The 12,955-nt window shown below is 36.4% G+C and overlaps 1 pseudogene; it reads right to left on the bottom strand.

Annotated features, from left to right (window-relative positions):
• Positions 1-7,320: 7,320 nt before the first annotated feature.
• On the bottom strand, positions 7,321-8,666 carry LOC147518671 (1-aminocyclopropane-1-carboxylate oxidase homolog 1 pseudogene; annotated as a pseudogene).
• Between the last annotated feature and the right edge of the window lie 4,289 nt (positions 8,667-12,955).

Genomic DNA, 12,955 nt, shown 5'->3' with positions numbered 1-12,955 from the left:
ACGAGACTCAGCTCGGTTAACGCCTCTATCGATAAAAAGACAGTCTACCATCATCGACGAAAAGAACAACACTAACGGCTTGAGTTGTAGGCTGCTAGGTATATGCCAATAGGTTGACCCGTTGAAGGACTTGTCAATATAGGAGGACGGACCAAGTATTTCTTCAGTTGTTGCAATGCTATCTCACAATCAATATTCCAAGTTGCCGCCCCCTTTAAAGTCTGGAAGAAGGGATGACAACGATCGAAATATTTAGAAATAAATCTATGAAGAGCGGCAAGCCGACCAGTAAGTCGTTGAATTTCCTTCTTATTTTTTGGTGATGGCATATCAATAACGGCACGTATCTGATCAAGATTATCCTCAATACCATTACGAGTCATGAGGTATCCCAGAAATTTTCCAGAAGAGAGGCCAAAAGAACATTTGGCGGGATTGAGTCTCATGTTATACTTGTTAAGCCTATCAAAAACAAGTTGAAGATTGGAAAGATGATCACCAGTAAACTTCGATTTAACGACTATATCATCAATATAAGCCTCCATTATTATCCCCAGCAGATCGGAAAAAATTGTATTGACAAGCTTTTGGTAGGTCAGACGGCATTTTTCAGACCAAAAGGCATAGCGATTTAGCGAGAAAATGCCTTGGTCGGTAATGAAAGCGGTGAACTCTTGGTCATCCACATTCAAAGAGATCTGGTAGTACCCTGAAGAAGCATCCATGAAAGATAGGCGTTGGAATCCCGAAGTGGCATCCACTAGTTCGGAAATTCGTGGCAATGGATACGGATGAATCGGACAAGCTGCGTTAAGGTTTGTAAAGTCAATACAAATTCTGATTTGTCCGTTCTTTTTTGGCACTGCGACGACATTAGCAAGCCATTTTGGGTAAGTAACTCGTCGGATAAAGTTAACCGCAAGTAGCTTATCAATCTCCTCTTTAACTTTGAGCTTCCGATCAGGTGCCATTCTTCTTGGTTTTTGGCGAACTGGCCTGAAACTTGGATCAATGTCAAGTTTATGACAGGCAACAGAAGGGTCTATTCCCGGCATTTCCTCAATTTTCCAAGCGAAGATACGCTTATTTCGCTGTAACAGGGAGACCAACTCTTTTTGTTCTACACTCGAAAGTTCAGCGGAAATAAAAGTGGTTTCTTCTGAATCTCCTACTTGCACTTCCAAAAGTCGATCCAATCGTAGCGGCCCTTGCACATGAGCCTCAATATTATAGATGGATGGGCACGCTTTGGTAATCAGAAGGGGGGGCACTTGCAAGGATCGTATTACCTCGAACTTCAGATTTTTATAGTCATCCATTGCTTTGTCATGACGGGGAATGGGCAGATACCTGGTCACTACTGAACCTTGCAAATATGCCCAAAGAATGGGAACTTGACACATCGATGAAATGTGGAGACTCACCCCATGGAATGTATCCAATCTCTGCCCAAAATTGTGTTATAGTGGGATCGACAATCCATCAATAAGAAATCGAGCTCAACTTCTTTGTTCATTAATTTGATTGGTAAGGTAATTCTTCCAACCGCTGAAGATGTTGTCCCATCAAAACCGATGATAGGATTGTCTTCGGCGATGATCATACCCTCGCGAAGTTGCATCTGAGAATAACATCCACTGAAAATGACATTTGGAGGTAGCCCCGGTGGTCGATCATTACCCGTTAAACACGAGAAGCACCTATGACCACGAAATTATAACTGCGTCATAGTGAGGGTGATATACACCAAGGAGATCATCATCAGTGAATCGGAGGGGCTCTTCTTCAGAAGTCTCGGTCTGGATTCCTTTGACAAAATCGACTTTGTTGATACGGTTAAATTCACCAACATAACTAACTTTCAAACGCTTTTGATTCTTACTCGACTTTTGGAAAGAGACTCAACATGAGAATGGGAAACATTAATGACATGCTCATAAGTTTGCGAACTACTGTTGAGAGTTTTAATAAGATATTCATTTAAAAGTCCTTTCTCCACTAATTTCTGAATTCGACATCGGAGAGCGACAAAAAGTTCTCATGGCCATAGTCATTATGGAATTTACACCACAAGGCTTTGTCCCTTTGTCGCTTTGGTATCTTTCGAAGTGGATAAAGGCGGGGAAAGAAGATTCCCACTTTTCAACTTCTCATATATAGCGTAGTACTTGGCATTGGCGGGGTCGGTTTTAGCTCGGTAGAGTTTTTCCATCACGATTGAAATTGACTTGCTTTTGATTGTCATTCTTTCCATCGTTATGTTGTTGATCCATTCGTCCTTGCTCGGCTTTAAAATTTTACTTTCGAAAAATCTTTACTCGAATATCTTTGTCCCTTGCTGCTTTTCGCCGATAGGTTCTCCTCGACACGGATGTGTTGTTTCCTAACATTAACATGGATCGTGATCAAATTTTAGGGACATCTTTAATTAGAAAGTGGTAAAGATCCTTTACAATGAAGTTCGAACTTCGTCTCTTTCATAATATAATGCTTCTTTAAAGGCGAAAAAAGCATCCCATCGAAACTTCGGAACATCTGCTGGCGCCTTTGAACCTAGTAACAAAAGTCGCGTAACTTCTCGTCACGTTGTTGCTTGATGTTCAGAAGTGAGTCGACATCCTTTGGCGTCTTGCGATTGTGTCGGAAACGATTAACAAACTGATTTTCTAGTTCATTGAATTGGTGAATTGATCTTGAAGGCAACTCACTAAACCAGCGTAATGCTTCTCCCTTTAGAGTCGATGGAAAGAGCTTACATATGAGCGGATCATCTCCACCCCATAACACCAACTTATTTTTGAACGATAGAACATGCAAGCCAGGATCTCCTTCCGACTCATCATAAAGTTCAAAATTGGGTTGTTTGAAGCCATCTAGTGGCAAGCTTCTTGAATGTCGAGCGAAAACTTGTCAAGTACTCCATCATTGACTGTCAAGTTTTTCATTCTTACATCCCTTGACTCTCTATCGTTAAGTTCTTTTGCAATCAACTCTTGCAATTGTTGTTCTGTCAGAGTTAAAGTATTGGCTCGAACAACTGGACGCCCCCGGTCGTGCCCATGTGGAGGAGGATACCTTCCATTATCTCTTATTGGAGTTAGAGATCTTTTTGACGCATGATCAAACCGACCGGTGATTGTCTTTGTCTATCCCCCTGTAACCCTTTATCTAGGCGGTAGTCACTCTTGGCCGGGTGGTCGGAATAATTATACCACTTCTCCATGTTTTGTTGCTCTTTATGCGGGATGCCCGCCTTCGTGTCGTGTCGAGCATATATCTCGGATGGCGGTCTTCCCGAAATTGCTTTCTCGAGGTAAATCTTCCCTTTGAGATCGGATATGTCTAGGGTAGTAGTTATCCCCGCCAATCCGATTCTCCCCATAAGTACGGGTAATAGGGTCATTACTCCTAGAGCGCAATCGTTGGTTGATTATTGAGAAATAGCACGTTGTCGGGGAATGACGAAGTGGATCGTCAAGACGGTCCCATACAACTGGAATGGCTGCGGCCCTTCGTGGGTCGCCTTGATGTTGTTGAATTTGCAACATCGTCCACCGCCTTTGCCTCTTTGCCGACTTCCTTCTCAAGTTCTTATTTAAATTTTGACTCGTCGTAACTCATTTCAACCGTATTAGGGGTGAATTGGTCATTACTATCACCTTTTCCGCTAGTTGGCGTGAGAGTAATGTCCACGTCCATATCCATGTCAATGAAGGATCGATGGATGGACGGGACGGACCGCATGGAAGATTACCGACTTGTCGATTTTCTTGTTGCAAAGTGTTAGGGTTGGTGCCGCGGTTAGACGCGGACCTTTGGCGATGGCGGGGCGGTGGCGATTCTTATTTCTTCTGATCGAGATGTTGAGAATTGATCCTACCACTAAGATCAACTTGATTGTTTAATGGTTCTTGCATTGGCCGATTTGAATTTCGAGGGTTGCGAGTATTATTAGCAGGAGGAATATGTCGACTATTTGGTCCTTTTGGCTTACCATCTTGATTGTTTCACGTGATAATGAATTCTAAATTCCCCACAGACGGCGCCAATTATGTTTCGGCAATAAACTGCTTCAACACAACGAGATCAATGGTAAAGAACACACTAAGAAACAGAGAAATTTGATGTTGGGGGAGATGAAACTGAACCAAATTATGGCTGCCTACGTACCCAAGATCTGTTATCTAGGGATCAAGTTTCCACGTAGTTCCTTATGAAAAATAGTTTGATATTTATAGAAGTAGAGTAGAGAATCCTTGTAGCTCAAGTAATCTTGTATCTTGAGTAATTGTGATAGAGTATAACTGTCAACTGATAACTATCTCTTTTATAAGAAATGAATCTGGACATAAATCAACGTACATTAGTGGCAAGCCATGTGGCTAAGGTTCAGCCTTAGACACATGAGTTAATGGGCCTGTACATTGATCCATGATATTGCGAATTGGGCTTTAGCCCTGTTGATTAAATGAATAAAATAGAGACCCCTACTAATGGACGTTTGCCACGTAGGTGGGGGTCGAAACAAATAGTTAACAGGAAATCAGAAACATGATGTAATTGCATCGAACTAACCTAAAAACATAAATAATCAAAAACTAGATGCAGATGTATTGAACTAACCTTAAAGAATTATTAACGGAAAATTGGAAACTAGATGCAATTGCAATGAATTAATCTCAATGACTAATTAACAAAACATTGAAAAAGGGATGAAACTACACTGAACTAACCTAAATGAATAATTAACAGGAAATTATAAATTTGATCTAAATGCATTGAACTAACTTCAAAAAATAATTAACAGGAAATCAGAAACTTGATGCAAATGCATTGAATTAACCTCAAAAAACAATTAACATAAAATTGGAAATTTGATACAACTATATTGAACTAACCTCAAAGAATAATTAACGGAAAATCAAAAAATGGATGCAACTGCATTAAACTAAAATTAGAGATTAACTAACGGGAAATCAGAAATTGGATGCAAATGCATTGAAATAACCTCAAAGAATAGTGAACTGGAAATCGGGCCAGGATGTAAGCAGTATTATCTCGACCTCAAAGCATAAATAACTAGAAATTGTAAACTATCGAACTAACCTACAAAAATAATTAACAGGAAATCAGAAACTGGATGTAGATGTATTGAACAAATCACAAAGAGTAATTAATGAAACATCAAAAACTGGATGCAACTGTACTGAATTAACCTTAATGAATAACTAACGAAAAATTATAAAGTGGATGCAATTGCACTGAACTAACCTCAAATAATAATTAACGGAAAATCGAAAACTTGATCATTTGCATTGAACTAACCTCAAAAAATAAATTAATGAGAAATTGAAACCGAATGCAACGTACTACATTGAACTAACCTCAAAGAATAATTAATGGAAAATCAGAAATTTGTTGCAAATGTATTGAACTAATAACCCTAAAACATGTTTGTATTATATGTAGGGGGAATAAATGTCTCGACAAATATAGTTTTGCATTTTAAGTAGTGTTTATCATAATTTTTTTTATTATGATTAAAAATGTCATGCTATTCAAGTAGCTTCAATATTATCTTCGTCACATTGGGCATTCTTACAAAACTTCAATCAAACTTCTATTATTTAACCTAACAACAAAAAGAAGTCGATGAGTTTTATCAAGGAAGTCGATGAGTTTTATCAAGGTTTGGTGCTTCTTTTTTATAGAGAGTGGTGCAAGAAATTTAAATAACTGATTAATATAATTTTCATATCTCATAATTTATCGATAGTTCTTTAATATTTTTATAATAATTTAATATAATGGCACCTGTTCGTAGGACGGGTTCGAAAGCCAGTGTAAACCATATGACAGTGTTTGAGATTTTTTGTAGTGTACTGGTGTCTACATGTGGGCCAGCAGATCTCGCCTTAAGGATGCCGCGTCAATGTCGTATCACGGAGAATTGGCCAACGCCCATTAGAAAAGAGTAAGTGTAGGTGTATTTCATGTGCAAAAATGGTTATTTTGGTAGTAATCATACCAATGAAGAGTGTTAGGGATTGTCAAAGCATATCTATTTAGATGATCATGGGACGTTAATAAAGCTGGAAAGATTGAGTTCTAGCTTCAAAGGTAAGTAAGCATGACTTGTTGAACTAATTGAATTAGTTATTGCTTGGTCACTTGGTCTACAATTCATGGAAGATTGGCATTGTTAACGTACGTGGAAATGTTTGGAATTCAGTTGTCCATGTGTCTTCACAAGATTGAGATGTAGGCCACAAAATAAGTATTGCATAGATATACATGGACCGGACCACATACACAGATTTACATGGCTACCTGGCCTTCCCCACTGCAGCAAGTGGCACGAGTAGAAATGGTTCAAACGTATATTAGCCATTAGAATTTTTGACCAACCTAAGTTTGAATGAGAGATGGTGGTGGTACTGATGAATAGAGAAGAATCTTCAAAATGCAAAGAATTTAGAAATGAACTAGAGAACTCAGATGGGCCCAGAGGCTATCCGTTCAAGATAATGTGTAGCACGATGCACCAAGGATATCATGGTAACTTTGTTTTTGGATTTTTCCATTATTTGTGTCATTAAACTGTTTGTCATAATTTTTTTCTTTTCAACATAACAATTGCACACGAATAAAATTGCGTAGTTTTGTGAAAATTTGGCAAAACATGATAATAACTAGAAAACTGCTATGTGGTGGTGACCGACGTTAGGTAGTAAAGGTTAACATTAAAACTTAGAGAGATGAAAAAGAAGATGATGATAATGGAGGCTGGTAATTAGTTGATTTTGGAGGAGAAAAAGAGATGGTGATTGGAGAGTTTAGGCGAAGTCGAATTGTGTGGAAAGGAAAACGAGAGGAGAGTACAAGGGAAGAAACGAGAGGAGAGAGGGAAAAGAAAGTGTGACATTCACTTTTTAATGACGGAGAAGCAATGCAAATTAGGTCTTTTTACCCTAACTTCGATCAATGTCAATAATATAAAATTTGGTTTCCCGATCTCTTGCGCATACGTATCTTTCTAGTTAACTGAAAAGCTTATTGATAACTGATTATATAATTAGAAGTTTCAAATTTCTCTAAATACCCACCATTTTGAACTTTTAAATCCCATAAGGCACTGATGTAATTTTCCAAAGTGTTTTTCGGTTGAGTTGGATTCATGCTCTTTGATACTCTCTTTTTCTAATTAAATCATCGTCTTCATTGTTGTACTTATTTGATGTAACTTAACGAATAAGGAATGAGATCAAGGAAAAAACATTTCAAATTCAAGCAATGCTTTTTTTTGGTGGACACCCTGAATAGCACGCGCTCAAAATAGAATTAACATTCAGTAACAAAATGTATTCATAATATGAGCATACAAATAATATTACAAATCAGACTTCATACTTGATTCACAATGCACTCACAATTTGAACTGATCTATGAAAGGCTTGCCGTCCAACCCTCTAGAAAACAGTTTCCCCAGATACTCGGTCAATGTAAACTGTCTATAAAGAGCTGGTTTCTCATCTGAAACCAACTCAGGCAATGGTCCATAAAGTTCTTCTCTATTACCAGGATTAAAAAATACCCCAACAGAAATCCTAGGCTGTTCATTAGGATTAGCCAAAACACGATGCTCCACACTTCTATACTCACCATTTGACACCATTTGCAATATATCACTAATATTAATAACCAAAGCTCCATCAATTGATTTTACATTAATCCAATCTTCACCATGTTTCACTTGCAACCCTCCAATTTGATCTTGTAACAAAATAGTTATAACCCCAGGATCCCTATGTGGTAAAAGCCCAACGGTTTGATCAGGCTGTGGACAATATGGATAGTAGTGTGCCGCCATTGTTCTACTCTCTAAAAAACTCATTTGCTTCAACCTTTTTTCATCCAGTCCCAATCCTACAGATAAAATTTCCATCAGTGTCTCTCCTACACGTTTAACTTCCCTGTCCCACTCGATAATCTCCACTTTACACATCTCTGGCAGTAAATCGGACTTTATTGGGGCGGGGCCTAATTTTACTTGTAGGGTATCCCTCCAACTAGCTGCCTTAGATTGATAAAGGTCGAAATTAGTTGAAAACACTACACCCCGGCCCATTTCACGTGAATAGTGCCGAGATTTAATCTCGGTTGGTTGTTGGTTAAACTCTTTCACCGAATCAATCATACGGTGAATAACGTTTAACGGAATACCATGATTGGTAATTTGGAAGAATCCGAATGTTCTAGAAGCTTGACGGATTTGATCAACGGTTACCGATCGAGGTTCGGATAGATCGATGGTTGGGATTTGATGGGAGTTGGAATTTGTGGTGGGATTGGGTTTAGGGAGATTTTCTGGTGGGTGAATAAATATACGAGGGATTGAAGTTATGCCTGAGTCAACGAGACCTTTGACCCCGATCTTGGAATCGTCGAATTCTTTTACTTCTTTTGCTCGATCGTAGTTTTGGGTTTCAGTCGAGGGGCTGCCACCAATTGTCATTTCTTTTCGTTTCAGATGTTGTGGATCGCTTTTTTGGTGTGGAAGATATGTTTGGAGTTTGGAATGAGATTGGGTGAATTGAAATGAAGGCCACTCCTTTTTATTCAACCAAAATGGGGTAGGGAAGAATCTAGAATGACATGATTTATACGCCATTGACTATTAAGATAAGTTTGAAAGATTGACATCTACTTTTCTTAGTTCTTATGAGTTTGCAACCTAAGAGGCCCGTCACTCTCTTTTTGCCTTAATTAAAAAAATAAAACATAAATTATCACTGGTTTGCCAACTATTGAGCAACACCTTTAAAAATCACGTAAATAATAATTAAATAACAAAATGAAAATTGTATCTTTTAAAACAATCTAATTCAACTTCAATAAACATCAACTTCAATAAATGAAAAGAGTAAACAAATTGAATTGAGCTAAAATGACTTCACAAAAAAAAAACACATCATTCATTTAATTCATTTTTGTGTCTTTCTCTCAATCAATACTTAACAAAAATTTGTAAAAATCCAAATTTAGAGTATACAATAATATAAACACTTTTAAAAATTATATGATTTCTTGTACCATACAACTATTAGATCGCGTATGGATATGTCACATATAGCCAAAAATGTACAAAAAACAATAAAAACTGCAAATGATGATAAAGTGCGCGCCTTATGTGTGCACTCGCACCTTGGTTGAGGCGAGCCACTAAAGGTGCGCCTTGACTACACTGGTTTTAGGGGTGTTCATGGGACGGTCCCAGTTTGGTTCTTATTTTATCAGTTTCAAGTTCGTTTCTATTTTTTACGATTCCTACCGAGTTCGGTTCTTTCGGTTTTTTTCTTATATTTAAAAAACCCAGAACCATACCCATTAATTAGGTCGGTTTGGGTTTCAGGTTATACATTATTATTACTAAAATTACGTTTTTAATTACATAACCGATATAAAAGTTGGTTTGTAGTGCGACAATAATACTTGTAATAGTCCTAAATTCAATAATCTTTGAAAGTTTTCTAAAAACTTTAAATACATCTCACTGCACAAAATGTATGTATGCGTGTATTAATTTGCATTTCAAATCAAACACATATACATTATACTATATGTACATATATACGTCATATATATATAAATATATATCACATGCAAAATTTTAACATGTAGAATAAGTACATGTACTACAATTGTTAACATTGCACACATTCATTATAATATATATATACATATATACACGTGTAATATATCAAGCGCGTGCACGTACTTATATAAATATTATCATGTACACGTTTACTAGTTAATACTAGCAAAATGCACGTGCTATGCATGCGATGTTAAACAAAACTTGCCGAAAAGTGTAAACATAATTTGGGTGAGCACACTCTTTATTATGATGTATCTGATATAAGACAGAAAGGAGGAGAGAGGATCTTAGATCCACACCCAATTCAAGATAAACCCTAAAAACCAAAACCCAATAACTCTAACTTTGGGGGAAAAAAATAGTCTAAAGAAAGAAAGGTACACCAGGGCTTTGTGGTACAATGACATAATGTGGTACTTCATGCTAGATCCATAAAGAAGCCAATGAAGATGAGCACATCTATATTTGACGAAAGAAATACCTATAACTCTATGAAACTGACAATTTTCTAGAAAACGAACAATAGTTAGTTTAATACGAACTCAAACCAAACGGAATAGTTAATTTAATACGAACAATAGTTGTGCACTTGATCAACCATCTTAGATTGCTAATTAGTTTCCGTTTCACCCACAAAAATGAGTCAAAGACCGCAATGAATTATTAATCAACATCTTTTGAACTTTTGCTGTAGTTAAAAATTAGGGAAAAGGCCGAATCTCGGAAGCCTACATATGGCATTATCCTACATATGACATGACAATGTGGAAAACAGCAATATAGTCTAAACTTAACACTTGTCAGTTTTCACTAAAAGATGAAGTATGGAACAGAAAACAAACAAAACTATATACGATACATACCAAGATAATTTGCATGAACATCAAAAAATCCGACAATAGCATACCAATCCCTTCAGACACAATTTCAAGCTCCGTAGTGCCCAATCGCCCAGTTATCTCAGAAGAGCTCGAGTTTGATAGCCACCTCACTGTACTTGCCACTTGTGAATTATAAAATGTCTTCCCAATATTTCCATACTTCGTGTAGCACTCCTTTTCAAGTAAGGTGATAGATACCTCAAAATTGATTCTACAGAAGTAACAAAAGACATATTAGGTGTTATACTATGTAAGAACACGTTTAATGGTGAAATAATCAAACTTATTTTCTTAGTTTCCTCTCCATTCCTATAACACCCCGTATTTTTTTTTTTGTTTTTCCTATAATAATAGTAATAATAATAATAATAATAATAATAATAATGAAAATAGATAAAACTAGATATATGATAACTATCAGCTTAGGGATAAAAGCCCCATAGGTAAATAAATAAGTTTCAACCTTTGTTTTTCGGTGAGGTTTTAATAAAAAAAAAAGGGGATTCTCACGTAGAATTTCTGGGGGAAAAAACACAGAAAAACTTTGATACAGAAAAGAAGGGATTTTACTGAAAGAAGAAAATGAAGATTTTTCTGGTAGCTGGTTGATAGTCGGAGCGCTCTAAAGGTGAGTAGATAGTTTTGTTTAACTCATGAATTTTCTTCGTTACTATTGTCTTTTTAAATTTTTATAAACTTAGTCATCCGCCTTTCGTTACGGCCGTTCTATGCATGCTCAGTAAACTTGTGCAAGCGATATATGCAAGCAGTTGATTGAACAACGAGAAAAACTTGTTTGCCATATGTTTGCGCAGTTGATTTAACAACGAGAAAAATTGTCTGCAATCAATTTGTTTGCGCACTGATTGAACAAAGTGTATTTGTAATAATTCGAAGTATTGACTCTAATCACATGACTTCATACTGTTGGGCTTAACCCTTTGACCCGTTGACCGTTGACTTTTGAATGTTGACTTGTTGGACTTTTGACATATTAAACTTTGTGGACAAATCCAATAATAGGATATTGTCGAAACTTGTATAAACATGTTTGTCATTATCTAATCAAGATTTGGCGTAGTATTACGCAATAATATATATTTGGCTTTGATAGACTTTGATTTTGACTATGTGGCAATTAAGAGCTACGTAAGGCTTGATTCTAATCTTAAAAGATTGGATACGTAGGCAGCCTTATGTATGTAGTGCGATCACTATATCTATATATATATATATATATATATATATATATATATATATATATATATATATATATATATATATATATATATATATTAGGTTGTAATAATAACTATGTGATTGTGTTAGAAATTATTGTTGTTTTGAGACTACATAAATATATATGTATGAGATAAAAGTTGTATATGAATATAGACTTTAGTATATGTGGATATGTTTTGGAAATTAGTGTGTGTGGACTTGAATTTGGGCTAATGAACTATTTGTGTACGATATTGTGTATATGAGTGTGATTATGTAAATTTTATTTGTTTGATTATAAGTTTGTTTACATTCAATGATATTTAAGTGCTTGATTTGCCTTAACGCGCGAAAATGACTCTCTGCATGTGTGGTCTGTTTTGACATGAGTAATGCTAGTATAATTATAAGTGATAATAATGTTTTAATGTGTCGCCCACATCTTTAGATCTCTCCACGCCTTAAGTTTGGAAATAAGGTGTTATGACTGATTATGTCATATGCTATGTGGGCATTTATTGAATGTGCCATAAATGGCCGTTAGCGTTATAATTGGGTATTCATTGAATGTATCATGAATGACCCGGGTATTCATTGAATGTGCCATGAATGACTAGATTGTTTGGACTGCCCTAGAGAGGAACTAAGGTATTCGCCTTGCGGGTTAGTTGTATTCCTTGAGTGTACGGGAATGTAGAGTTGGGTATTCCTTGAATGTGGCGGGAATGACCTAAGGTACATAGGTTGTGAAATATGTGTATAAGAAAAGAAATTTAGTAATTGATAAGAGAAATTGATTTGATTATGCGAGTGTGTTTGGGCTTACTTTTGAATACCTATAGGATATCTACATATGTTATATAGAAGTTTTAACTTTCTTTTGCAGGAGGGTAGGACTTAATAACATTTTGTGCAGGGACGCGGTCCTACCCTTTTACAGCAGTGGATATCGGTAAGTTTTAATTCAACGACTTAGTTATTAAAACAAGTTATTATAATGAGTTAATAAAATGGAAGTCTTGCTTGGGAAGAAACTATGCCGGTGAAATGACGGAACTACCTATCTTCCAAGCTGAGAATGATTAAGTTATGATATATTTAAAGTGATAGTTGGATAATTAAAGACTGAAAATGATTATATGTGGTTAGTCTACTCATACCAAAGAAATTCCATTTTCTTTGACCCATGTATTGC

The sequence above is a fragment of the Coptis chinensis genome, chromosome 2 (genome assembly GCF_015680905.1).
Source record: "Coptis chinensis isolate HL-2020 chromosome 2, ASM1568090v1, whole genome shotgun sequence".
NCBI lineage: Eukaryota > Viridiplantae > Streptophyta > Magnoliopsida > Ranunculales > Ranunculaceae > Coptis > Coptis chinensis.
The sequence above is the reverse complement of the archived record's forward strand: the minus strand, read 5'-3'. Positions and strand labels throughout refer to the sequence as shown.